This window comes from Heloderma suspectum, chromosome 2 (genome assembly GCF_057233095.1).
Source record: "Heloderma suspectum isolate Gila_16-S chromosome 2, 16-S_ref, whole genome shotgun sequence".
NCBI classification, from domain to species: Eukaryota; Metazoa; Chordata; class Lepidosauria; order Squamata; family Helodermatidae; genus Heloderma; species Heloderma suspectum.
The window spans coordinates 345600720-345628418 of record NC_139459.1 but is presented as its reverse complement, the minus strand read 5'-3'; the positions used below and the strand labels follow the sequence as shown (position 1 = coordinate 345628418).

General features: G+C 48.3%; 1 protein-coding gene across 8 annotated transcripts in view; it reads right to left on the bottom strand.

Annotated features, from left to right (window-relative positions):
• LOC146355345 (zinc-binding protein A33-like) overlaps positions 1–17794 on the bottom strand; it is a 51099-nt gene extending 33305 nt beyond the window's left edge. For 4 of the 8 annotated variants that reach the window (XM_084830504.1, XM_084830502.1, XM_084830500.1 and 1 more), the window contains exon 1: positions 1209–11531. The gene's annotated coding sequence lies outside the window, so the exon portion shown is untranslated. Of the gene's footprint in view, positions 1–1208; positions 11532–17571 lie in introns of those variants that run through there. The other 4 variants (XM_084830506.1, XM_084830508.1, XM_084830501.1 and 1 more) reach the window with 2 other exon arrangements.
• Positions 17795–27699: the final 9905 nt, after the last annotated feature.

Sequence of the window (27699 nt, the reverse complement as noted above, 5' to 3'; positions counted from 1 at the left end):
ACAACAGCATCACATTAGAGGTTGATTCACAGATGGCTCAGGGCTGGGGGAAAGCCAGAATAAAATGTATCTGCTTTCAACAGATGCATATAACACGCCAGCACTGAGGCCTGATGTGCCTCTATTGCAAGTAGGGGCTATTGTAGCTCATACCGCTCTCAACTACAGATGGGGCTGGCTCCAGGTTTGAGGGGGCCCTGGGCAAAGGGGTCTCTGGCGGGCCCCCTCTTATGCTAGAGGGTGCCTTAGGCCAGTGGAGGCTGGTGGCTCTGATGTCAGTGGGACGGTGCATCTGCTCTGGGTTTCAGTGAGAACCAGTCAGAACTTTGAAGGAGCTATCCAAAGTGTGGGTTTCGGACAGAACTAGCCACCTGGGATAGCTCCTTTGGAGTTCTGACTGAAACCTGGAGCGGATTCACCACCCTACTGACATCAGAACCACCAGCCCCCACTGCCTCAGGCACACCTAGTGGTGGCAGGGAGCACTACAAGCAGCTCCGGGTGGCTGAATTTAGCGGCCATTTTAGTTTCCCACAATGCCCTAGAATGATGCTATGTCAGGGGCACTGTGGGACATTAATAGGGCAGTAAGACCCAGCTGCCCAGTGCTGCCCAAAGTGCTGGGCCTTAACTTTTAAGCAGGGACTTTTAAAAATGGGGGCCTCAGAGGAGGTATCAGCAGTGGCCCTTCCCACAGCGCTGAGGCCCCAACAGCTGCCCAAGAACATCAGGTGCTAATGCCAGCCCCAACTGTGAAGGAGAGGCAGACTGGCAAACACCGGTGAGGCTAATAGATTTGAAACAGCTAATGCCACCAAGGAATTGACCATTACAACAAGGAACAAGCAAAACACGCCATACTACTGTTAGTTATGTGGCCAGTTAGTCACAGTTCTGTTGCCTTCTGTCTGCTTTTCATCTGGTCTATCCACCTTCCTCTCTTCTTCCCTCGATCCTCTTCATGCCTTCTCTCCCTCAAACTGCCATCAACCGATTTTTTATCCCCTTGCTCTTTCCCAAAATGTCTGTCGGTCTGTCTCTCACACACACACTCGCTCACACCCTAACTTGCCTGGCTCTCTAGGACTGCATTATCCCACCTGTGCCTTGACCAGTCAGACTCCTCGTTCTCTGAAAGAACCTGGCAAGCACAGCTTCCTCCCACCCGCCATCAAAGATTGCAACTTGCCAGACCCCACTCCACATACCTTTCCGGAAGACAACGCAACCTGGGAGGTAGTAATCCAGGATCCAGTAAAGTCACATCTCCTCGAAGGAACAAGATGCTTCACTGAGAAGTGCCGGAAAGGTAAAATGGATCAGGTGTTCCATCTGGACAAAGCAGAGAAAACAGGAGAAGAAGAATTCTGTCTTTGACATAAGATGCAGGCTGCAACCCCAACCACATTTTTGTTGTTTATTTGTTCTGTCGCTTCCGACTCTTCGTGACTTCATGGACCACAGAGGAAATCCTATTTTGCTCAGTGGGACTTACTACTGAGTTAACGTGCTTAGGACTGCTCTGTCCGTCTCGGACAATAACTCAGAGCAGACTGGAGGACCTGTGGCCCTCCAGATATTGTGGGACTGCTATTCCCACCATCCCTGATCACTGGCCATGCAGGCTGGGTCTGATGGGACTTGGAGGGCCACCAGTTCCCCAACCCGGATTTAGAATGTACGCTCCTTGGGGCAGGGACTTGCTTATGTTACTCTATAACATGCCATATAGAGTGACTGTAGATTAATAACAGGAAGGCTCTACACCAGCTTCCCCCAACCTAGCACCCTCCAGATGTTTTGGACTACAACTTCCAGGACTCCTGTCCATTGGCCTTGCTGGGCTGATGGGAGATGAAGTCCAAAACATCTGGAGGGCACCAGGTTGGGGAAGGCTGACCTATATCATTTCAAGCTTCCAAATTCTTTACCCAGGGATGAGAAACAATGCACTAAAACAAAATTATATGAGAAATGATGTATGGGTTTGCTTATTCTGCATGGGCAGGTTCGAAGTTCAAGCTTTATTCAGAATCCCCATTTGAGTTTTTGCAAAATAGGATGGACAAGTGGGATCTGCAACAAAATGTTGAGGTATGGAGATTTCCATGTTCAGGATCCCAGCTACTCCATTCCATTCCCCCACTCCAGTTTTCCGTTCTTCCCCTCAACAGACACTCAGCTTAATTGGGTTGTTTTAGAGTCTCCATGCTACCCTTGCCACTTTGTGGGGAGGGGGCTGCCTTACCATTGTTTTGTTTTACTTCTGGAAATCTCAGGGTTCCTCCAAGCCTGCTGATACTTCCCCCTTGTCCACGTGCGGTGCCATTTTGACTTCAAAACAATGCTCACAGCCTGAGCGTCAGAAAAATTTGCAAAATAGGATTGGTTTAGCGACGACGACGACCAAGGGAAAGGTAGTGCTCAATGAAAGACAACTGGGATGGGGGTGCTGAAAGGAAAACTGGACTGAAAGCTATGACTGAGGAACAGGTATCCATGCATATCTTGTCATATGAAATTCTGGTGATGCCTGGATGTTTCCAAATGTTTAAATACAACATAGATAGATATAGGTGTGTGTGTGTATATATAGTTTTTATTCCCCCCCCTTTTCCCTCCCCCAACCCTTTTTCTTTGTGTGTCCTGTCTTTTTGAGATTGTAAGCCTGAGGGCAGGGATTGCCTTATTTACTGATTAGGAACTGTCTTGGGAGAATCCAAGACGCACATGGGGCTGCAAATCAGAATTTTAATAAGTGAAACGAAACTGGCCTCGGAGAGGAAGGAAAAGTTCAAGGCGAGGATGGTTGCTAACTGGGACCGAGTGGGTGCTGCTAGCTCACACGCTGCAGCAGCTGCCATGTTGGGGTTCGTGTATACTGAGGTCACCATAGCCAAGGTAACCCCAGCCGTAGGTGTCCCCATCTCTTTAACCCCCCAACCCTCGGCCAGCTCATGGGAAGCACAGGCCAGTTTGGGTTAGGAGGGATTCAAGCCAGACCCCCACATCCTACTAAAGCCGGTGGGTCAAATATCCAAACTCCTGTTTCCAAATGTATATGGAGATCACAAATGACCAAAGTGCATCACACAAAAGAAATCCCAGTGCAAACAGAAGAGACAGATGTAACTCAGTGCACAAAGCTGATTCACCTGTGGCAGTCAAAATAAGGATCTGCTCTCAAGGAACTCCGTAGAGGTTTGGGACGTTACATTCAGGTTAAAGTTCACAGTTCAAACCCAGCGGAGCCAGAAGCATTAACCTCAAATAGGTTGGAGGCAGGTTTGTTAATAGTCACTCACCTGGTCAGCTGCGGCAAATAAGAATTGCTTGTAAATTTCCAGCCAGAGATGGCCAACATCATTCTTGATTAGCGTATATTACACACACACACACACACACACACCCCTATTGTTTCTCAATGTGTTTTAAATTTGAGACACAAGAGCACACTCTCAAGATCCCCCAACAGCTAAGGTTTTCCAGAGGGGCAGCCATGTTAGACTGTTGCAACAAAAACAACCAAGAGTCTTGTGACATCTTAATGACTATCAACACTATTCTTGTGGACTGCGGTCCCCTTCATCACAGGCAAGAAGTGTTATCCTAAGTTGGCAGCTATATCTATACTGAAGCATATTCTTGTCAACTTAGGATAACTGTGCATCTGATAAAGGGGGCTCCAGTCCAGACTTCCTCAACCTGGTGCCCTCCAAATGTGTTGGGACTACAACTCCCAGCACCACGCCCCCCCCCCCCCCAGCCTGCCATGAAAGCTTATGCCATAATAAATGTATTAGTCTTTACGGGAGCAATCCTATGAGGATAGACAGCTGCCTCTGAACTCGGAGGCGACCGCCTATCCAATGCAGGGTGGGAGGAGTGTGGAGGGAAACCTCTCCTCCGTGCCCCACCACCCTGCACTAGATGGCCGATTTCAGCTGCGTAGCTGGGAGACTTTGGAGCAGGGGTGGGGAAATGAGACCGGACAACACGTTGGAAGTGTATTGGCCCTTCTGCACGCCCTGCCCCCAGGAACGCCCCCTTCTGCGCTGCTCTTCCAAGCGCGAAGCCCAGGGATGATCTGTGCCACCTACAAGGTGGCAGGGATGGGGAGGTGGTTTTTCAAGAATTGACCTCGGAGTGTGGGCTCCAAGGTCGGTTCCCAAAAATCAAACAATCCTATGCCCATCTAGCCACTGTCTAGAGGCCATAGAATTGCACCCTGGGATGCCAAAAGACTCTTTGTTGTTTTAACCGACAAGGCATCACTGGTCTGTGTTAAGTGATCCCAAGTATGCATTCTTTCTGAAGTCCAAAGGATGTAACTTGCTGGATCAGGCCAAAACCCACCTAATCCAGCATCCTGTGGAAGAATCCCAGCAACCAGCAGAGGTTAAGTGAGCAAACAGGCACTGGCCAGTGGTCTACCATTTACCTTCTGCTCAGGTTGGCCTTTGGCCACATTTCCCGCTTTGGGATTATTTTATCATCAGAAACAGGTAATAAACTGTACAAATAAATAAACAAAATACATAAAATAATATAGGTATGGAGGGGCAGGTAGAATAACAGAATAGTAGGGTTGGGAGGGGCCTATAGAACCATCAAGTCCAACCCCCTGCTCCATGCAGGAGTCCAAGTCAAAGCATCCCTGACAGATGGCTTTCCAGCTTCATCTTGAATGCCTCCAGTGTGGGAGAGCCCACCACCTAGGGAATTCTATCCATTGTTGCATTGCACTAACAGGAAGTTTTTCCTGATGTTCAGCCAGAATCTGGCTTCCTGTCACTTGAGCCCATTATTCCGTGTCCTGCATTCTGGGATGATCCAGAAGAGATCCTGCCCTTCCTCTCTGTGACAACCTTTCAAGTACTTGAAGAGCGCTGTCACATCTCCCCTCAGTCTTCTCTTCTCAAGGCTAAACATGCCCAGTTCTTTCAGTCTCTCTTCACAGGGCTTTGTTTCCAGTCTTCTGATCATCTTCGTTGCCCTCCTCTGAATCCTCTCCAGCTTGTCTGCATCCTTCTTCAAGTGTGGTGCCCAGAACTGGACACAGTACTCCAGATGAGGCCTCACCAGTGCTGAGTAGAGGGGAACTAGCACTTCCCGGGATTTGGAAGCTATGCTTCTATGAATGCAGCCCAAAACAGCATTTGCTTTTTTTGCAGCCACATCGCATTATTGGCTCATATTCAGCTTGTGATCTACAACAGGTCAAGTAAGATCTAGTAAACACTGTTATGGGCTAGTAACTTTTGTGGGATAATTTGTAAAGTTGACTGGAGGGACAAAGTAGTCTTCCAGCAGATGCTCAGGAGACCTGTGCATCTCTGCCTGCCTGCCTGCCTGCCTGCCTGCCTCTCTCTCTCTCTCTCTCTCTCACACACACACACACACACACACACATACGGTAGTGTTGTGTGGGCGGGGGCAATCGTAGGACTTCACCATCCAGTCCCCACACACCTCCCTTATACATAGGAGCATAAAAAGCTGCCTAATACTGAGTCAGATCATGGGTCCATCTAGCCCACTGTTGTTGACACTGACTGAAAGTGGCTCTCCAGGGTTTCAGGCAGGTTTCTTTCCTAGCCCACCCTGGAGATCACATGGAATTAAACCTGGGATCTGCTGCATGCAAACAGGTTTAGCTTGGAAAAAAGGAGGGTAAGGGGAGACATGACAGAGGTATACAGAAGTATGCCAGATATGGAGAATGTGGATAGGGAGATATTTTTCTCCCTCTCTCATAATACTAGAACCCGGGGTCATCCCATGAAGCTGATTGGTGGGAGATTCAGGACAGATAAAAGCAAGGACTTCTTGGCACAGCACGAAGTTAAACTATGGAATTCACTACCACAAGGTGTAGTGTTAGCCACCAATTTGGATGGCTTTAAAAGGGAGTTAGATAAATTCCTGGAGAAGAAGGCTGTCAATGGCTACTAGTCCTGAAGGCTATGTGCTACCTCCAGTACCAGCGGCAGTAAGCCTATGTACAGCAGTTGCTGGGGAACGTGGGCAGGAGGGTTGCACTCGTGTCCTGCTTGTGGGTTCCTGGTCGACAGCTGGTTGGCCATGGTGTGAACAGAATGCTGGACTAGATGGACACTTGGTCTGATCCAGCATGGCTTTTCTTAGGTGCTCTACCACTGAGCTACGGCCCCAGTTATCCTAGCACACTCCTCCACCACCACCCAGGCCTGAACGTACCCCTACAGCTCCCAGGTCACAGGCCCCCCTCCCCAGATCTCGTCATTGTAACAGTGCAAAGCTATGCCATGTCTACCCAGAAGTAAGTCCCACTGAGTTCAATGGAACCTATTTCCTTATAATTGTGTATAGGATTGTAGTCTAAAACCCCTATCATCCGGGTCTCCTCCTTCACTGAAGCAGCCTTATCCTGAGTCAAATTATTGGTCTACTTAGCCCAATATTGCACACTTCAGCCTGGTGCCCTCCTGTTGCTTTGGATTACAACTCCAGCATTCCTGACCCATTGACCTTGCTAGCTGAGGCTGATGGGAGTTGAACTCCAAAACATCCGGAGGGCCCCAGGTTGGGGAAGGCTGACCTATATCATTTCAAGCTTCCAAATTCTTTACCCAGGGATGAGAAACAATGCACTAAACTAACATTATATTGCAAATCCCCTCCCCCCTTGTATTACTCCCAGCGTACTCCTTAGTAGCCTACACTGCTAATTTCAATGTTACGGGGCGAGAGGGCAAGGCACGCAGTAACACCCATTGCAGGGCAGCCCCTTTGTGCCACCGACGGCACCTGCTCCCCAGTCTTGAAGTTGATTCAATCATCAACGCAGAGCCTGGCAAAAGCAGGACGCATTAAAGAGCTCAGTCTATATGGCTGCTCCCCGATATGTATTAAATCAGAACAGGGGTGGAGAGGGGGTCAGGGAGGGAAATATGATAAGAATCTGGTCATATTACGTTATCCGCACACTCGTAAATATAATGCTGACATGTAGGAATTTGTATTTTCCCCCCAAAGAATTCAGAGTGCCGAAGAATTCACTATCAGCCCCTAAAAGGTTAAGCCTGGCTCCTAGGAATTTAAAATATTTTTTCAGCATTGTGGGTAACTATGCCAGTTATGTCTTTCTGTACGGACAAATGCCACTTAAAGGAGGGACCCGTTAGCTCAGGGGTCGAGCAACTGGGAGAAACCTAGAGGCCCCTTGGAAACTTAGTGGGGGGCCCTTAATGAGAAGAAGCGCTTCTTCAAGCGGATAGTAACACTGTGGAATGTGCTACCGGATGCGGTGATGGCCACCAACTTGGACAGCGCTAAAAAGGGATTACAGCTGGAGCAGAAGGTTACCAATGGCTACTAGTCCCGATGGCTATATGCCTGCCTTCCCCAAACTGGTGCCCTCCAAACGTTTTGTGCGTCAACTCCCATCAGCCCCAAGCAACATGGCCAATGGTCAGGAATGCTGGGAGTTGTAGTCCCAAACACCTGAAAGACACCAGGTGGGGGAATATATGCTACTTTCGGGTTTAGAGGCAATTTGCCTCTGAATTGCCAGTTGCTGGGAACATGAGCGAGGGGATGCTAATGTGCCCATGCCCTGCTTGTGGACTTCCCATGGGAATCTGGCTGGCTACTGTGGGAAGCAGGATACAGGACTAGCTGGAGAGCACGGCTCCTCTTATATCCTAAAAATCAATAACGGAAGACAAGTTGCCTTGAAAGGCAGCTTGCCCACTGCTGTCCCCAGCTGTGAATGCTGGTTGCGTTCAAGGCGCATTCTCAATTCATGTGCAATAACAGTTTCAGTTGTTGCAGCCTGATGATGTGGACAAGACACTTGAATTAGTCCGGCCCACTACATGTAAGCTTGACCCTTGCCCATCTTCACTAATGAGATTTAACAGGGGTGGACTGATTGGGTGGGTCCAGGGGGCGGTAAATGCTTCACTCTGTCAGGGGGTGGTGTCTGCCACCTTGAAAGAGGCTGTACTCCGCCCCCTCCTGAAGAGGACCTCCCTGGACCCAGAGGTATGTGAGAACTATTGCCCCATCACTAATATCCCCTTTTTTGGCAAGGTGCTTGAGCGTGTGGTGGCTGGACAACCCAAGACATTCTTGGAGGAAACTGATTATCTGGACCTGTTTCAGTCTGGTTTCAGGCCGGGGTACAGCACTGAAACAGCCTTGGTTGCTCTGACTGATGACCTACTCCAGGTGAAAGACAGGTGGAGCGCTACCCTGCTGATCTTCCTGGATCTCTCAGCAGCTTTTGACACCATTGATCATGGTGTCTTACTGGATCGGCTCTGCAGGATGGGAGATGGGAGCACTGTGCTACAGTGGTTCCGCTCCTACCTGCAGGGCCCATTCCAGTGAGTGGTACTGCGGGATTCCTGTTCTACCCCATGGCTATTAAGCTGTGGGGTGCCACAGGGTTCTATTCTATCCCCCATGCTGTTCAACATCTATATTAAAGCTGTTGGGTGAGGTCATTAGGATTTGGGGGGTGGGGGGTCACCAGTATGCTGATGATACTCAGCTCTATTTCTCCTTGTCGTCGGAGTTGGCTGAGGTGGTGAAGGTGCTGGACCAGTGCCTGGAGGCTATAATGGGCTGGATGAGGGCCAATAAACTGAAGCAAAATCTTGACAAGACGGAAGCTCTGTGGATTGGCGGTTCCCGAGTTTGGGAACTGGGTAAGCGACCTGACCTGGACGGGGTTGCACTCCCCCTGAAGGAGCAGGTGCATAGCTTGGGAGCACTCCTAGATCCATCCCTGTCACTGGAGCCCCAGGTGGACTCCGTGACCCGGAGTGCTTGGGGCCAGTTTCGGTTGATCCATCAGCTATGGCCTTTCCTGGACAGGTATAACCTAGCCACAGTAGTGCATGCGCTGGTAACTTCCAAATTAGACTACTGCAACATGGGGCTGCCCTTGAAGATGACTCGGAAGTTGCAGCTAGTGCAAAATACAGGAGCTAGACTGCTGACCAGAACATCTCATAAAAATCATGTAACACCAGTTTTAAAGGAATTCCACTGGCTGCCAATATGCTTCCAGTCAGAATTCAAGGTTTTGGTGATGACATTTAAAGCCCTAAGCAGCTTGAGACCTCGATATTTGAGGGAGCGCCTCTCCCTATATATGCCTGCCCAAGGACTGAGATCTGTTGGAGGGGCCCTCCTCTGCATCCCACCAGTGCGAGACATACACTGTAGTGTGATGTGGGAGAGAGCCTTCTCTGCTGTGGCACCCTGGTTGTAGAATGCTCTCCTCTTGGAGGCCCGATTGGTGCAGACATTGGTTTCATTTTGGCGCCAAGTAAAAACATGGCTTTTTACCAAAGCCTTTGAGGGCTAAATGCATTCCCTAAAGTAGCTCACTGTTTTAACTGTTTCATTATTTTAGATTTTAATTGGTATTAGCTTGTTTAATGGTTTAATATGTTTTTAGGTGTTTAATTTATAGTTTCATACTGTTTAAATTGATTTTATCTGTACGCTGCCCTGAGATCGTAACGATATAGGGCGGGATACAAATGTTTTAAATAAATAATTAAATAAATAAATAGGCAGGCCCAAGAGGTCTTGTCAGGCACAGACTGATTGTGCACCCCTAGAACATGCTGCAGGAATGTTCTGAAACACACATGGGTCTTCAGCAGGCTAGTCAATATAGAGAGGGTACCCTGCAAGTGGAAAGTTTGGAAGCCACAACCAATATATTGTGTGTGTGCGTGTGTGGGGGGAGGAATTCGAATACAGAAGCATGAAGCATCAGCTGTATAATTTCATCCTTCCAAACTAGATCTGCACAGAGTTGCAGATCACAACCCAGAGAATGGTGTGGTACCAATGAAGCAGGAGATGGAGCAGTTAATGCTTGTCTTGCCCAATGCTTCTTCGCCAACACACACACACCTGTGGCACACCTGGACTCCTGCTCAATATAGCAGATGGAGAAAGGAGGAAATGAGCACCAGAAAAAATGGGTAAGGGATGGATGGTTGAAGCTGCAGTTGCTTCATCCCTTACCTCCAGATGGTGCTGGACTCCAACTCCCATCAGCCCCTGCCAGTATGGCCAATGGTCATGGATGCTGGGAATTTTAGTCCAATTATCTGGAGGGCTAATATAGTGTAGGTGGACAACCATAGAGGCACACCATGTCCCCATAAGAAAAGCACAGGGTTATAAACCAGGGACAGCCAACTTCTGTAATCTCAGAGGCAACCCTGTTCTCTAGACAGCAGTCTGGAGGCATGTAGTTGGCTGCACAACCAGATGACCCTAATGGCTGGTCAGCCTCCATAAGGATGTCTGCCCTGCTCTGATATGTGTGGGACATTCTGGGACCTTCTGCATGCCAAAAATGTGCTATTCCACTGAACTATGGGTCCATCCCCTTAAATTAATAATTACTGTGGTAAAGTCTATTCAGTCTGGCCACAGGAAACCCAGGTTCAATTCCCACAGTCAGAGCTAAACTATACCTTACACTGGTTATGGGGATCAACATCCCCATGGCACATCGTCCGCCCCATGTGCCATCATCCCCATGGCACATCGTCTTGCTGTATTATTTTACTGCAGCCTTGCCTAACCTGGCCGCTTGCAGGTGCATAGAACTACAGCTCCCAGCATTCCCCAGCTTTGCTGGCTGGGAGGTGCTGGGAGTTATAGTCCAGCATACCTGGAAGTTGCTACGTTGGGGAAAGATGGTTTAGTACAAGGGTGGGAAGGCTGTATCTCACAGTGGACCACTGGTCAATTGCTAGTGAACCACCTAGTGCCCGCTGGACGCTGGGATTCTTGTCAAGAATCCTGGACTTTGGTCTGATCCAGCAAGCCACTGCTTACATTCTTGAGCAAAAGTGCATCCTCAGGAACATGTAACAGATCATTCATGCCTTCAGTATTAAAGAGTTCCTGAGTATGCACTCTCACTCTATCATTTGAATGCACAGGAATTCTGGCAAAAACAAAGTAAGAGTGGAGCATGCAAAACTGAAGCGCGCTCAGCCCCGGTTTAGTAGAAGCCACCCCATGAGTTATAGCCAGTCATCATACTGTAAGTTACCCGCATGCCCCCATATTGTTACAGGTGGTCCTGGGCAGAGATGCTCAGCATGTGCTAGTCTCTGCGAGTTCTGCTAAGGAGGGGGAAACTCACAACAGGAATGCTGATCCTAGTGGCAAGTGTAATGTCTAGCAGAAGCTGGTCTCGGCAGTGAAGCTCACTGGATGGGCGGTCACCTTAGGGAAGACACACTATCCCTCAAGGCCAAAGCTACCGTGGGAAGACAAAATGTCACCTGGAGCAGCCTGCTTAAAGATTATGACTGCCACCTTTCCTCCTCTGCTCCTGCACCTTTAAATAGAATCTCAGCTATTTTACGAGCATCTCCATGCCAAGAAAAGCAGCTAATCACCTGATAATTTTTGCATGTGCCAAGCTAATCTTGAAGACTTTGACTGGGTTCATGCAATCATGGAGGGGAAAAAAAGCCATGGTGGCTTATTTTCCCTCCCCACATGTGCTGGTCACGAGCTGCCTAATTAGCATAATTACCCTTGCCAGGCTAGGCTGTTGCGATGTCTGAACCCAATGAGGGTGGCTGGCTGGGGTGGTTTACAAACCACCCTGAAAATCATGGCTTGTTCTAGTTTGTTGGGTGGTTTGTAAACCACCCCAGCCACCCACCCTTGCCAGGTTTGGACATCACAACAACCTGCACCTGGCAAGGGTAATTGTGCTAATTAGGCAGCTCGTAACCAGCATGCATGGGGAGAGAAATTAAGCCACCATTTTCCCTCCATGATCATGCAAATCCACCCATTGGCCAATTAAAAAAAGATGTCAACACTATGACCTGGTTTGCACAATTAAACAACCCATGATTTGTTAACCATGGGTTGTTTAAGCAAGTGGGGGAGCAATCAAGTGGGCTAGCTCCCGTCCACTCATCCACTTTTGTCTTGCTAAATAATCCAGGAATGCCCTGTTGCGAGGTTGTTCTCTGTAACGTCTGAACCCCGAAGTCTGGGCTGTTGAGGGGGAAACAACCTCGAGTTTTAACCCAAGAACAAACCATGGGTTAAAACTCTGGGTTTTCTCCTTCAACAAGCCAGAGTTTCGGGTTCGGAAGTGGATGACTGGGCGGGCACCAGCACATGTGCTCCATCCCGCGTGTTCTGAAACAGCCCACATTAGCAATGTGATACCGTTCCAGTATGAGATATCTATGTGAAGCCTCACCAGTACCACCCCAGGGAAAACTGGGCAGGAACACACTCCTTTGATTTCAGGCTTTCCCAACCTGGCACACTCCAGATGTGTTGAGAATACAACTCTCATCATCCCCAATATAGCCAAGTTTTCCAAAGGCTGGGGATGATGAGAATTGTAGTCCAAGCCTTCTGGAGGGCACCAGGTTAGGAAAGGCTGCCCATCTCTAATGAGTTCTGCCTCTTTTCCCTCCTGCTGGCAGGCATTCGTCAACCATGGCTAAGGCCTCCCGTTTCAGGACACCCTTTAATGCAGGGGTCCTCGACGGGGCACCCACAGACACCGCCAATAGCACCCGCAAAGCTCTTCACTCTTTGCCCCCTTAAAAAAATTAATAGAAAATTGAAAAACGTTGGCACACCAGGTTCTCCTTCCTGTTCTTGCACCTGTTGCTAATTAGCTGTTCAGCAGGCAGGAAGAGAAAGCAGGTCAAGGGAGGGAAGAAAAAGAGCTAGAGACCAGAAGGGAAAGAAGGCTAGGGACAGGCAAGGGAGAGAAATGGTGAGGAAAGGAGCTCGGGGAGAGAAATAGTAAGGTTAGAGGCTGGGAGGAGAGCACGAGAGACAGACAGAGCAAAGGGGAAAAGTCTGTGTGGCTGGAAGAAGACTGGGTGGGCCAGGAAGCAACTCTTTCCATTTTCCCCCTCCCTCCCAACTTCATGAGCCTCGTGTGGCGCAGAGTGGTAGGTGGCAGTATTGCAACCGAAACTCTCCCCACGACTTGAGTTCGATCCCAGCAGAAGCTGGGTCCCAGGTACCCGGCTCAGGTCGACTCGGCCCTCCAACCTTCCGAGGTCGGTAAAATGTGTACCCAGCTTGCTGGGGGAAAGGTAGTCACGACTGGGGAAGGCAATGGCAAACCACCCCGCTATAGTCTGCCATGAAAACGCCAGCGCAAGCAGGTGTCCCTAGGAGTCAGTAATGACCCAGTGCTTGCACAGGAGGAACCTTTCCTTTCCTTCCCAACCTCTAGCCTTGCAATTTCTTTCCCTACCACCCCTCTTGACTAGCTAGGCCCCCACGGCAGCTATGATGTGACTAGCCACATCCTCCGTGGGAGCCATTTTGTGGTGGGGTCAACAGCATTTCTCAAATTCCTCAATGGATCCATGGTTCCAAAAAGATTGGGGACCCCTGCTTTAAAGGGGATTTTTAAATGTTTTTTTTTTAACACACTTTGAATATCAACATGGTTCTGTGGTTAGAGCATCAGACTAGGCCTGGGAAGACCTCCATTCAGCTGCAGAGCGCTCACTGGTTGATCTTTGGCAAGACACTGTGCTTCAGCCTAACCTCCCCGTCAAGGTTGTTGCGAAGATAATGTGGGGGAGGGGGATAACAACCTATATATACCTCCCCGAAGTCCTTGGAGGAAGGGCTAGGAGATAAATAAATATAATAAGCTGATAACTCTCTGCTGACAGAGAACGCATCTGAGTTTGGATTTTGATGAGTTTTGTTGTTACATTGCACTATCATCAAAATGTCGTCTAATCGCCAAGAGATAAATCTGACTGAAAGCTGCTTTGAGTAATTTTTAGGGGAAATATAGGCTGCAGAGAATGGAAACAGGGTCATTCGATCAGGTCTGCTGATTGTTTCAGAAGAGCCAAAGGCAGCTGGTCAGTCACCTAGCAGCAGCCACTTCTTCAAGCTGCAGCAGAGGGAGCAAAGGGAAGCAGAACTGCTCCACAAACTGTACTGAAAGCTTAGCTCCACTGGACTTCCCCTCCAGCTGAACTGTTTCCATCTCATGTGATCATTACAAGAACACTATACCTTTAAAAACTGGTGCCCAAGTTTGCTTGTTTTCCTCTTCCCTCCCCATCATCCTTTTCTTTTTGTGTACATTCTTTTAGACTGTAAGAATGAAGGCAGGGACTTTCTTGCTTTGTTGTTTGGGTTTTTTAAAAACTTCTGTATGCTGCCCCAAAAGTCTTTTTGGCTGAAGAGTGGAGTTAAAAAATGCTTATAATAAGTAAAATAAATAGGGCCTAAATCAGCACACTCCAAATGTGTGGGACTACAACTCCCATCATCCACAGCACAGGGGCTGCTGGCTGGGGTGATGGGAGTTGTGGTCCAACACATCTGGGGGAAACCAGTTTTGGGGAGGCTTGTTTATTTATTTATTTATTTCTATACCGCCCAATAGCCGAAGCTCTCTGGGCGGTTCACAAAAATTAAAACCAAACAACACACAATAAAACAATTTAAAATATATAAAACATTAAAACCACAATATAACAATACAACCACAATAAAACCTAGCAGCAGTGCAGGAGTTTAAAATACAAATTTTTAAAACAGCAAAGCTAAAAGTTTAGAAAGCTAAAATGCTAAAATGCCTGGGAAAATGAAAAGGTCTTCACCTGGCGCCGAAAGGAATACAATGTAGGTGCCAGGCGAGCCTCACCAGGGAGCTCATTCCAGAGCTGGGGTACCACAGCAGAAAAAGCCCCCCTCCTAGTAGCCACCCGCCTCACTTCCTTTGGCAGGGGCTCACAGAGAAGGGCCGCTGAGGATGAACTTAAGGTCCGGGCAGGCACATATGGGAGGAGGCGATCCTTCAGGTAACCTGGCCCCAAGCCATTACGGGCTTTAAATGTTAATGCCAGCACTTTGAATCGAGCCCAGAAATGGACTGGCAGCCAGTGCAGCCGGAAAAGTACTGGCGTAATATGAGCTCACAGGCCAGTCCCTGTTAACAATCTTGCTGCCCTATTTTGGACCAGCTGAAGTTTCCGGACCGTTTTCAAAGGCAGCCCCACATATAACGCATTGCAGTAATCCAGACAAGAAGTTATCAGAGCATGGATAACTGTAGCTAGGCTATCTCTGTCCAGATAAGGGCGTAGTTGGTATACCAGCCTAAGCTGATAAAAAGTGCTCCGTGCCACTGAGTTCACCTGTGCCTCAAGTGACAGTTCTGGATCCAAGAGCACCCCCAAACTACGAACCTGATCCTTTAGGGGGAGTGCAACCCCCTCCAGAACAGGTTGAATATCACCTAGCTGGGCAGAAGAACCACCCACTAACAGTACCTCCATCTTGTCTGGACTGAGTTTCAGTTTATTGGCCCTCATCCAGTCCATTACTGTGCCCAGGCACTGATTCAGAACAGCCACTGCCTCACCTGGGTTTGATGAGAAAGAGAGGTAGAGCTGGGTGTCATCCACATGTTGATGGCACCTCAGCCCACACCTCCGGATAACCTCCCCCAGCGGTTTCATGTAGATGTTAAACAGCATGGGGGATAAAACAGAGCCCTGTGGAACCCCATGGCACAATTGCCATGGCACAGAGCAATAATCCCCCAGCACCACCTTCTGGAATCGGCCATCCAAGTAGGAGCGGAACCACTGTTGTGCAGTGCCTCCAACTCCCAACCCAGACAGAAGGATACTATGGTCGATGGTATCGAAAGCAGCTGAGAGGTCCAGAAGAATCAACAGGGTCGCACTCCCCCTGTCCTCTCCCGGCAGAGGTCATCCCACAGGGTGACAAAGGCAGTTTCCATTCCAAAACCAGGCCTGAAGCCCAATTGAAATGGATCTAGATAATCCGTTTCATTCAACAGTGCCTGGAGCTGTCCTACAACCACCCACTCAAGCACCTTGCCCAGGAAGGGGATGTTGGCCACTGGCCTTTAATTATTAACATCCTCTGGGTCCAGGTTAGGCTTTTTCAGGAGTGGTCTAATTACCGCCTTTTTTAAAGCGGCAGGCACCACTCCCTCTCTCAAGGAGGAATTTACAACCTCCTGGACCCAGCCGGACATCCCCTCCTTGTTTGATTTAATAAGCTATGAAGGGCAAGGGTCATTATCTAAATGATAATAAATCTATAATATAATATAATGATAACATATAAACTGCATAAAACTCTTATGGAGTTAGGGTAGAATACAAACTGGACAGGGCAATACTACAGTAGAGATTTAACTGATCACTTTATTGCCCTTCCAGTATCTGTATCTGTAGAGTTCTCCCTGAAAGTGTGTCTGCGGAAGTATCAGCATCCTTAGCTAACTACAACTCCCAAGATTCTCTGGGGAACCCAGGACAGTTGAACAAAAATAAAACAGACACCTGCTTGACATACCTGAGGGGGTTTGATAGGTCCAGGACTCCTGGCCAAGTAAAAGGGTGTTTTTTCACTAGATGCAGCCTCTCCCCTTTTTGCATCACTGTTCTGGGAAAGGCACACAGGCCAACCCCCCTGCTTTTTACACAACTATTAAAAGCACAAGAGCCCCCTCAGGGACTGGACATTGGCAACCCTGCAGATAACATGTTCCTGTGTTTTAGAAACACAGCTAATAGGCACACACCACTGATCGTACAACACAGACCTTTCCAAACCCACAGGCTAGCCAAGAAATATTGACAGCCACAATGTAAATATTGCTATCCACACACACACACTCACTCACTCACTCTCACAGCGGACTAAGCAAACACAAAGGACTCACAGCCACCACTACAGTCATACGCACAACAAGGCAAGAATAATTCATAAGGGAAAGCAGATCCTTTCTTGCTCCAACACAACCACAGGAACAGGAAAATGTTTCAGCTTCCTAGGAAAAGGCAAAATTAAACTCGGGCACACATGTACAAGGAAAGCTGCCTTTAAACCGAGTCAGACCATTTGCGCCATCTGACTCAGTACTGTCTATACAGTGTCAGCCTCTCCCAACCTGGCGCCCTCCGGATGTCTTGGGACTGCAACTCCCACCACGCCCAGCAGTTGGTGTTGATGGGAGTTCTAGTCCAACACATCCGGAGGGCGCCAGGTTGGGGGGGGCTGCAACACTGACTGGCAGCAGCTCTCCGGGGTTTCAGGCGGGGTTCCCTACCTGGCGCTGCTGAGGGATCAGACCGAAGCTGGGACCTTTCGCATAGGAAGCGCGCGCTCCGCCGCCGCTGATCCACGCAGAGACGAGGAGTCTCGGCGGCACGTCCACAGCACAAGCACTGCCTACGCAAGTCTATCTGTAGTGCCCGAGAGCCAAAATAAACCCCAGGAGTGCCAATTAAAAAATAAGAGCGGCCCAAGCTGCGAGTCCTCATGGGGTTTCCCCATTACTGAATCTCTATGCCTAAAAAAGCTGCATCAGTTACGCGTCGGTCTAGCTGCGCTAAATGCACAAGAGCATCGCCAGACAATAGAAGTTGGTCATCTCCCCTTACCTACCAGCTCCAACGGCTAGAAGGCCGGCTGCCAGAAATATCGGCTGCTACCTACACGCTTGCAACTTACCTTACCGAACAACCTCACCTCTGCTCCACGCGGGCGACGCATGGTCCGCTGGGAAGATCTTGGCGGCGGTTTGCCCTTAGTAAGCCTCCCCTACAGGCTCCCTGGAAGACGCCTGCCTGCCTGCCCTTCCCTTGCCCGACGCATCGCTTGCCCATTTAGCGACAGCTCCCCCGTGCGAGGATGGCGAGGGATCCCCCGGAGCACCGAGGGAAGCGCGCCCCGCCAGCTCCACGGCTGCTCTGAACCTGTGCCGCGAAGCATGCTGGGACTCCGCTCGGCTGCCCAAATTTCCTCGCCTCCCCTCCCATTGGCTGGAGGCGCGGGCCTCGCTCAGTGGTCCTCCCGCGGGCGATGGGCGGAGCTCCCGCGGGCGATGGGCGGGGCTCCCTCGTCCGCAGTTTCCTACTTTCCCGCAGTGGAAGCGCCGCGTGAATGTGAATTCCTCTTGTCGTTGCCACGCGGTCCCCCAAAGCGGGTTGACTTAGAAGCAGCTCTCCGTATTGAATGGGGCTTATTCGCTTGCGAGTCTGCGGCTAATGGGCGATATAGAAATAAATAGAATTCTTGTTGAAAAAACGAATTGTCGCCATGCACCCCGATTCTGTGCGTGTTTACTCGGGGGAGGTTGCGATGAGTTAAACAGAAACAATAGAGCCTTGTGGCACCTTAAAGACTAACACATTTATTCTGGCATAAGCTTTTCTTAAGATGCCACAAGATTATTCGTTGGTTTTGCTGCAATAATAAACTTAACATGGCTACACACTGGAAATGAATTCAGTAGGGCTTGCGCAGCACAAGCCTGTGGCTGTCTACTCAGAAGTAAGCCCCATTGACTTCCCCAAGGGAAGTGCGTATAGGACTGAAGCCTTTAGTAAAGTAGGCATAGAAATGCAACCTTGGGGTAAAATCCAGCATGTCCTACTTAGAGTAGTCCCGTTGAAATGAATGGGACTTAAATTAGTCATGACTAATCTAAGTCCCATTCATTTCAACGGGACTACTCTAAGTAGGACTTATGTTGGATTTTACCCTTGGTGAATAAATGGTATTTTCATTTGTGGATGTTTTAATTGCAGGCTTGGCTATATGACCACATTTCATGGTTACTGGGTGCCCATTAGGAGCAATGTTAAATCTTGACGTGCAGGTGCTCATCGTGAGAGACCCCATAGCCATGCCCCCCAAGGAGAGTCCAAAAATGCAGGCAGCTGTGTTTATGGGTGTATGTGTGTGCATTAACAGCAGGAGTACAACACATAATACCCAATTTATTAGAATCAGCTGACAGTTATAGACTATTGAGCTTGCAAAGGGCAGTGCAGTGGTTGGCATGTTGGACTTTGGCTGGAGATACTGAGCCATTTCACACAATACAAGGGTGGTTGATAAGCCGCCATGGCTTTTGCCACCCAATTTACCTCGTTACCCTCGCTGGGCACAGCTTGTTGTGACGTCCAAACCTGGTGGCTGGGGTGGTTAATAAATCACCCAGAACCCATGGTCTGTTGTAGGGCTGCAGGGTGGTTTGTTATCCACCTCAAAGGTTGTCACAGGGAGGAAGGCCAAGATCTCTTCTCGATCATCCCAGAGTGCGGGACACGGAATCATGGGTTCAAGTGACAGGAAGCCAGATTCCAGCTGAACAGCAGGAGAAACTTCCTGACTGTTACAGCAATACGACAATGGAACCAATGACCTAGGGAGGTGGTGGGCTCTCCCACACTGGAGGCATTCAAGACGAGGCTGGACAGCCATCTGTCAGGGATGCTTTGACTGGGACTCCTGCATTGAGCAGGGGGTTGGACTCGATGGTCTTGTAGACCCCTTCCAACCCTGCTATTCTATGGTTCTATGATGTCATGAAAGGTTCGTATAATCAAAGCTATGGTTTTCCCAGCAGTAACGTATGGCTGTGAGAGCTGGACTATAAGGAAGGCTGAGCGCCGAAGAACTGATGCTTTCGAAGTGTGGTGCTGGAGAAGACTCTTACAAGTCCCCTGGACTGCAAGGAGGTCAAATCAGTCCATCCTAAAGGAAATCAACCCTGAGTGCTCATTGGAAGGACAGATACCGAAGCTGAAGCTCCAATATTTTGGCCACCTAATGCGAAGAGAAAACTCCCTGGAAAAGACCCTGGTGCTGGGAAAGACTGAAGGCAAAAGGAGAAGGGGACGGCAGAGGATGAGATGGCTAGATAGCATCACCAATGCAATGAATATGGACTTGAGCACACTCCAGGAGAGAGCAGAGGACAGGAAGGCCTGGCGTGCTATGGTCCATGGGGTCACGAAGAGTCGGACACGACTTAATGACTGAATAACAACAACAATGATGTCATGACAAGTGGTGCCCGGCAAGGCTAATTAGGTAAATTAGCTGGCATGTGACCAGCACGCAGGAGAGCAGTTAACAAGTCACCATGGGTTATTAGCCACCCTCATGTCCTGCGAACTGGCCCAACATGTCCGCAAACATCATGACCACCAGCTCAAGACTTCTGGGAGTTTCTTTTCCTGCACCAGGGGAAACATCTTATCTCAAAATCAATGACCAGTTCTAGCAGTTTTTTAATCTCCAGGAGGAGCAGGCCTTTTGTAAAGCCACGAGGTCTTAACTGTCAATTCAAGAGCAAGCCTCTCCAAAATGGTCTGTATTACATCAGCGATCACTCACCACAACGTATTGGCGCTGGAAAAATCAGCTTCCCCCCAGCTACTGTGCGGGTTGCAGGTAAGCTCAGAGGAGACAGGGAGGTCCGGAGGAGGTGACAGTGCTGCTCCGACCCCGCTGAGCCCTGGCACCGGTACTCCCCTGGTTAAAAGCTGGCCTCATAAGAAGAGCCCTCCTGGACCAAACCAAGGGCCAACCAAGCCCTGCATCCTGTTCATGACAGTGCAGAACCACGAGAACGGCACCAAAGCAAATCGCCCCACCCTGTTTTGTACCCTAGCAGATGCCATGCGGTGGCATTCTGCGTCTGGGCATTAAGGTTCCACTGCACAAGACTTCCTCCTAGTCTAATCCCCGTCTCAAGCCATCATATCTTGTGGTAGCAAATTTCATAAGCTAAGGTGCAATCCTATGCGTGTCTGGACAGAAAAAGTCCTACAACTCCCAGCATGCCCTAGCCAGCCAACATGCCTAGGATTGTGCCCATCGTTACCTCCCCCACCCCCCAACTAGAAACAAATAACCCACAAATGTGTTTTCACCTCTGCCCATGGGGGCAGTACTCAAACCCTTCCTTTGGGTTGCCCACTCCACCTGCCAAATTCTTATTTACTCTTCCAGGCGCCGGACCCCTGTTCAGCTTCCCATTTGGTCGCTTTCGTTAGACAGGTTTAGGAACTGACATTTGTGACTGTGTTTATGGAATGTGTTTTTGCCAGCTTTCCTGCCCCCCCAAATGGACACCGTTTACTCTAGATCCGACTTCTGCTTTCTCCCCCATTTAACCAACAAAGCGCAGTGCTCCAGTCATCTGAAGTGGAGTCAGCCCCTTGGCTAAAATAGGTCTGTGCTCTTAAATTCCACCACATTTTCCCCGTGGGGGGCTTTGAAATGATAGTGCAGCCAACCAATGAGAGACATTGTGAGCTTGGCTGTTTGTGGAGGGCTGTACGTGGCATCACTTAGCAACCAATATTCTAGCCCTCTGCATTTTCTCTTTTGTTTGCAAGGTTGCAGTTCTCTCTCTCTCTCTCTCTCTCCCCCCCCACCCCCAAGTTATTATTTCATTTCTTCTAGGGCTTGTTTCTCTTGATCCTTTCATTTCCTTTGTCCCAGAATTGGGCAGCAACAGCTGTACCTACTCTAGATTTTGCTATTGCTTCAGGGGGATATATTAATAACAGGGAAGCATCTGGAATGGGGGGATATTATAATTGCTAAATTCCAGATCCAAACCTCTCTCCCTTGCCCCCCCATTTTTTCTCTGGACAGGAGGGGTATCCCATTCTTCAACCCTACTCTTCCAGAGTAAACAATTAAAACCATTTATTAAACCATTAAACAATTAAAACCTTCAATTTCAAAAACATCTCATGGAAAAACAATACATCTACAATCCTGTATCCACTTACCTGAGAGTAAACCCCATGAAATGCAATGGGTCTGTCTTCTGAGTAGACATGTATAGTATTACGTTGTGAAACGCCAACACATTAACAATAGTGGTAGATGTTAAAACCACTTAAAAAACCCAACTAGTCAGGGAAAACTATTATCAGCACATGTAATTTGGGATGTATGAGAATTTTGTTTCAGCTCACAAACTATCAGAACTTGCCTTGTTCACAACCCCAAACACGAGCGCATATTTCCAAAAAAGCTCACACATTTCCAAACTTGTGATCACATTCAAAAAATGTGGCCTTTAAAATGTGCATTAAAAAAATTATATGCATTTTCATGCTTTAGTCAATGTGGGAAAAGTCCACACTTTTGAAAAATGTGCATAGAAATGCACACTTTTCTCATTCGAATGAAACGAAATACAAGTTGCATACAAAAACAGGAATGAGGTGAACCGAGCTTTGAAGTAGAATTTGAAGAATCTCACCAAGCTTCAGCATCCTTGGTTCACCCATCCCTAAATCTAGTAGGCCTGGACCAATCAAAAGGCACCAAAAAGATAACAAAGTCAATGCTGGGTGAGCCTCTCTAGGTTAGGAATTCCAAAGACAGGGTGCCAGTGCTGAAAAGGCCCTACCTTGGGTTGGTGTCTGCCTTACCTCAGGTGGTGGATGGAGTTGAAGGACAGCCTCAGAAAATGTTCTCAGGGTTCTCAGGCCATTTCATGTGGGAGTAAGCACTCCTTGAGATATACCGGTTCTAAGCCATATAGGGCTTTGAGGGTCAGAACCAGCACTTTAGATATAGATATCACACACAGGTACACACGTAAAGTCACTGCCTCTATTCTTCCATGTGATTCTTTGCAACATGAGGGCTAGAAACTTGCCATCCATTTAAGAAAAGAAAACAAACATACTAAGTTCCTTGGAATTCTGCATTAGCACAATATGGCTTTTATACTGCATGGCATGATCTTGCACTGCCAGGATGACACAAGGGCTGCCATGCAGATATCTGAATTTTCTGGGTTTCACATATTTCTGCTTTTTTGTTTTAGGGAATAAAAGGATTGAGAATGGCTGCAAGGGATAATGTAAATGGCTTGTGTGTCTGGGGTGTGTAGGGAATGCATTCGTTTGTTTGATGGAATAACATACATTAGCCACTAGGTGTCAACCCAGGGCCTTTTTAATTTCAGGCTGTAACTTCCCTATGGGAAAACCCCTGTCCAAATTTTCCTTGGCTTTCGTCACAATGTTGAGGCAATCTAGCGCTCCTGGTATCATCCGCCCAGCGCTGTTCCTTTGTCCTGCTCCCAGATCAGACCAGTCAGGCTCACCTAACTGTGAGCACTGGGCCGCTTAACAGTAACTGACAAAAAAGCAGTGGAGGCTGGTAGCTCCAATTTCAGTGGGGCTGTAAATTCACTCTGGGTCTCAGTTAGAACCATCCAGAACTCTAAAGGAGCTATCCAAGGTGCTGAACCTATTTGGGGGAGAGGGCTCGGCACCTTGGATAGCTCCTTTAGAGTTTTAGCTGGTTCTGACTGAAACCCAGAATGGATTCACAGCCCCACTGAAATCAGAGCCACCAGCCCCCACTGCAAAAACTGGCTCCAGACTTTTAAAAGTAAACACAGTTTTAATGTCTCTGGTCCAGACCTGGTTCTTCCTCTGAGAGAGCACTCTGTTCCACTAGAAAAGGCTTCCCTGATGTGGCAATCTGCAGGGGTTTTAGACGACAACTCCCATCAGCCCATCCAACAGGGCTAATGGTTTGGGGATGGTGGGAGTGGTAGTACAAAGGCTCTAGAGGGCACCAGGTTAGGGAAGGCTTTCCACTAGAAGACCTGAAACAGGACTAGCCTGTAATCCCTGAGCAGACTTCTGAGCAATCCCTGAAACCAATTCAGATTTCACTCCCCAGCTGCCAGTGCCATGACCCCACTGGGGAAGCATCTGTTGATGGGTGACTCATTCAGACTAACCCTCAAGCACACTGTGCCACCCAAGATGGCCGTTTGGTCACGGGGCTCCTGGTGGGAACCAACAGAATGGGAAAAGAGTGGGAGAAGTTCTCCACTATGGAACAGGTGCACATCTTCACCGAATGCTCTGAGAGTAATCCACTAAGCTCTTTTTTTCCCTCTCAGAGAAGGAAGATGTTTGTGTAACAACCACCCCCATCCTATACTGCTGTGATATGTTCTTGAGCTAATTGCCTTGTTTCCTTCAAAATCGATTTCAGACTGCCTGGGCAACGTCTGTAGCTGTGTCCGAAATTATGAACAGCGTGGAGATAGGAAGTTTTTTCTCCCTTTCATTATAAGCCACTGGGTTTTTCTACATGAGGCTCTTAACCTGCCACTTTACCAAGGCTTCTGTTTCCAGATTCTTTACAGGATTCAGACTGGCTCCTTTACATGTGTTTTTTCCCTGGGGTTTTCTTTCTCTTCCTTTCCTTGTGTTCCATTACACAAGCACCAGGTGGTACTGTGGTATAGCAGAATTGCGCAATTACACTTAGGGATGTACAAAAATCACTTATCTTTTCGACTGGGTGATTCGCAGTGGGGGGGAGGCACTCCGCACCTCCCCCCGAAATCCTGATCCGGCCAGCTCCGCTCTGCGGAGATTCCGCAGAGCCGCCAGCCAGGGCCGCCCACAGCCAGACATCCGGCTGCTGGGCAGCCTTCTGGGGGAAAAAAAACCGCGTACGCAAATGGCGGCAGCTACGGTGGCTGCCATTCGCATTCCCCCCCTTTTTTTTTTTGCTGTTTTAGCCTACATAAATATTTACGTAAGCTATTACGGCGGAAAAAAAGGGGACCGCAAATAGCGCCCACTATGCTATTTGCGTTCCCCCTTTTTTTGTTGTAATAGCTTACGTAAATATTTATGTAGGCTAAAACAGCGAAAAAAAGTGAACGCAAATGGCGGCTGCCGTAGCCGCCGCCATTTGCATACGCTGTTGTTGTTGTTTTGTTGCCGTGATAGGCTACGTAAGTATTTACGAGCCTATCACAGCAAAGGCAGCTACACAAATGGCGTGGTGGCCGCCATTTGCGTGGCTGCCTTTGCCGTGATAGGCTACGTAAATACTTATGTAGCCTATCACGGCAGCCTGGCCAGACGCAAATGGTGGCCGCTATGGCAGCCGCCATTTGAGTCCGCAGCAGCCAGCCGAGAGGCCAACTGCTGCCAGAGCCGCCGCTGGAGCCACCGCCACCGGAACATCCACCCCAGGTAAGCTTTGTCCCGGGGGGGATTCCACGGGGGGGCGGGGGGTGGGAGGCCGTTCCACTACAGGTTTCAGGGGGCTGAATGCCAGTGCATTCGTCCTCACTGAAATCTGTGGCGGAATTCTCCGCCATCCCTAATTACACTAGGCTTTATCTCGCCATTCATAAATAGTAGCAGACTTTCCTCATTAGAAAAACAAACCCTGCTAAATTGGTTGCAAGGCACAGGAGAGGCCCTGGAGGATGACAACATCCTGTCAAGGGCCCAGAAACTACTTTAAGCGAAGAATCATGAAGACACAATAAGGGCTTCATGTAGAAAGACTCACTGTGGTGTAGTGCTTAGAGCAGTCTTCTCCAACCTGATGCCATCCAGATGTTTTGGACTTCCACTCCCATCACCCCCAGCTACCATGGCCAATGGCTAGGAATGCTGGGAGTCATAGTCCAAAACGTCAGGAAGACACCAGGCTGAGGAAGGCTGCTTAGCCTGAAGAGAGACCCAGGCTTAAACTTTCTACTCAGCCATGAACCTCCCTGGTGACCTTGGACAGTAACTCTCTCACAGCCTAACCTACCTCACAGGGTTGTTCTGAAGAGAAAATAGAAGAGGAATTGTGTATGCTACCCTGACATAAGACTTTGCATGGAAGAATGGGATACAATCGGTTGGGTCCTGATTTAATCATACTTCGAGTAGGCCCATTGAAATACATGGGACTTAAATCAGTTGCGACTTCAATGGGTCTACTCTAAGTATGTCTAAATCTAATAAACTGTAATAAATACTAAAACTTGGGACCATGCAGTGAAACTGACTGGCAGTAGATTCTGGATAGATGAGCATATACTATAACCTGTGCAATCCACTATGAATGGTAGCTGACATGGTTTGTTTTTTTTTAAGTGAACAAACTCATGAACATTACGGATACAAACTTATACACAGTTATCTGGGAGTAAGTCCCATTGAATGCAATGAGATTTACTTCTGAGTAGACATAGAATCACAGAGTTGGATGTGACCCTGGAGGCAATCTATTCCAACTTGCTGCTTAACTACAACAACCTTGCCCACCTTGGTGCCCTCCAGATGCTGTGGACTTCAACTCCTATTAGCCCCAGCCAGCATGGCCAATGATCAGGAATCCGGGGAGTTGCAGTCCAAAGCATCTAGAGGGCACCAAGTTGGGGAAGGCTGAACTGCAGCATCCATGACAGACACCCATCCAACCTTGGCTTAAATACCTCCAGCGGAAGAGAGCTCTCCTCCTCCTAAGGCACTCTGTTCCACTGTCAAACAGCTCTTACCATTAGGAGGTTTCTCCTAATGTTTAGCTGAAATCTGCTTCCTTGCAATTTCCACCCATTGGTTCTAGTCCTGCCCCACGGAGAAACAGAGACAAGCTTGCCCCACGTTCTGCAAGGCGGCTATCACATCTCCCCTTAATCTTCTCTTCTCCAGGCTAAACCCAGTTCTTTCAACTGTTCCTCATAGACACGTTTACAACATACGTACTAGTACCTATACAAGTCTGTGCTGTCGTGCTTGACAGCCAAAATAAACCCTTAAAGTACCAGTGTAAAAAGCAAAAGAAGAGGGGAAGGCTACTTTCCTGCCCTGCTTGTGAGCACATGGAAGAATTTGGCTGGCCACTCTTGGAAACAGAATACTGGGCTAGCTGGAGCTTGATCTGATCTAGTAGGGCAGTTTTATGCATAATCACTGTAGCTGAAAGCGTGCTGTCACATGTTTTCTAGTTAAAAGTTTGCTATGCTTTGTGGCTTCCCGAAAGAGAGGATTCACTGTGCCAAGGCTCCCATCTTTCTCTGACGTATAAATATTTTCTTTCTTCTAAACAATTTTCTTTAGCACTTTTAATGGTGAAACTCCAGTATGGTTACACGCAAGTACACTAAAACTTTTAAATTATTATTGATGGTGAGACAAAGTTTCATTTTAGTCAATCATTCACACTTGTTTATCTTGCTTGGCCAACTTATGAGACAAGAACATAAGCAAAAGATGCATCAGGCTATCCCACAGAGGACTACTAACATGCAGATTCCCAAAAGTTTCTATAGTCATAGGGTTTTTCTACATGAGGCATTTATCATGTGCTTGTCATTCATACTCACAGTTGTTTACAGGTTCTTTAGACAACGTCGTGACCCTCCAGCTTCACTTCTGTGTCTAAGCCAGCACTTTCCGCCCGTTTTTTAAGAGCAGGGAAAATGTGGCAAGTAATTGTGAAAGTGAAAGAAAGTGCAATTTCCTCTTATGTATTTGCACTGTTCTGCTATACCACAGTGCCACCTAGAAGTTATGTAGTGGAAAAGCAGGAAAGGAAACATACCATATGTAGTGCTCGGATCTCAATTCTGTAACGACAGGGAAAGTAGATACAGCAGATTAACAGCTGATTAACAGCCTTGTGTAGGAAAGCTCATAATCTAGATGAGACATAAAGTATTATCATCACGCCAGGTGTCCTCCAAAGAGCTCAGGGTAACATATGTGGTTCCTCCCCCCCTCCCCATTTTATCCTCATAATGACCCTGTGAAGTAGGTGAGGTTGAGAGAGAGAGAGTGTAATTGGCCCAAGGTGTCCAATGAGCTTCCCTGATGGACTGTGATTTTTCATTTCCAGTCCCAGTCTAAACCCAGCACCCTATCAGCTACCCCACCCCACCTATCAGCTATACCACCCTTTGCTTCTCTGCAAAGGAACAAAAAGCTTGCCACCCGCGGCTCAGCAGCTGTACACTGGGTAACCAAACACAATGGGAATGCGCCCGTCGCTCACTGGTGGAGCACATACTTT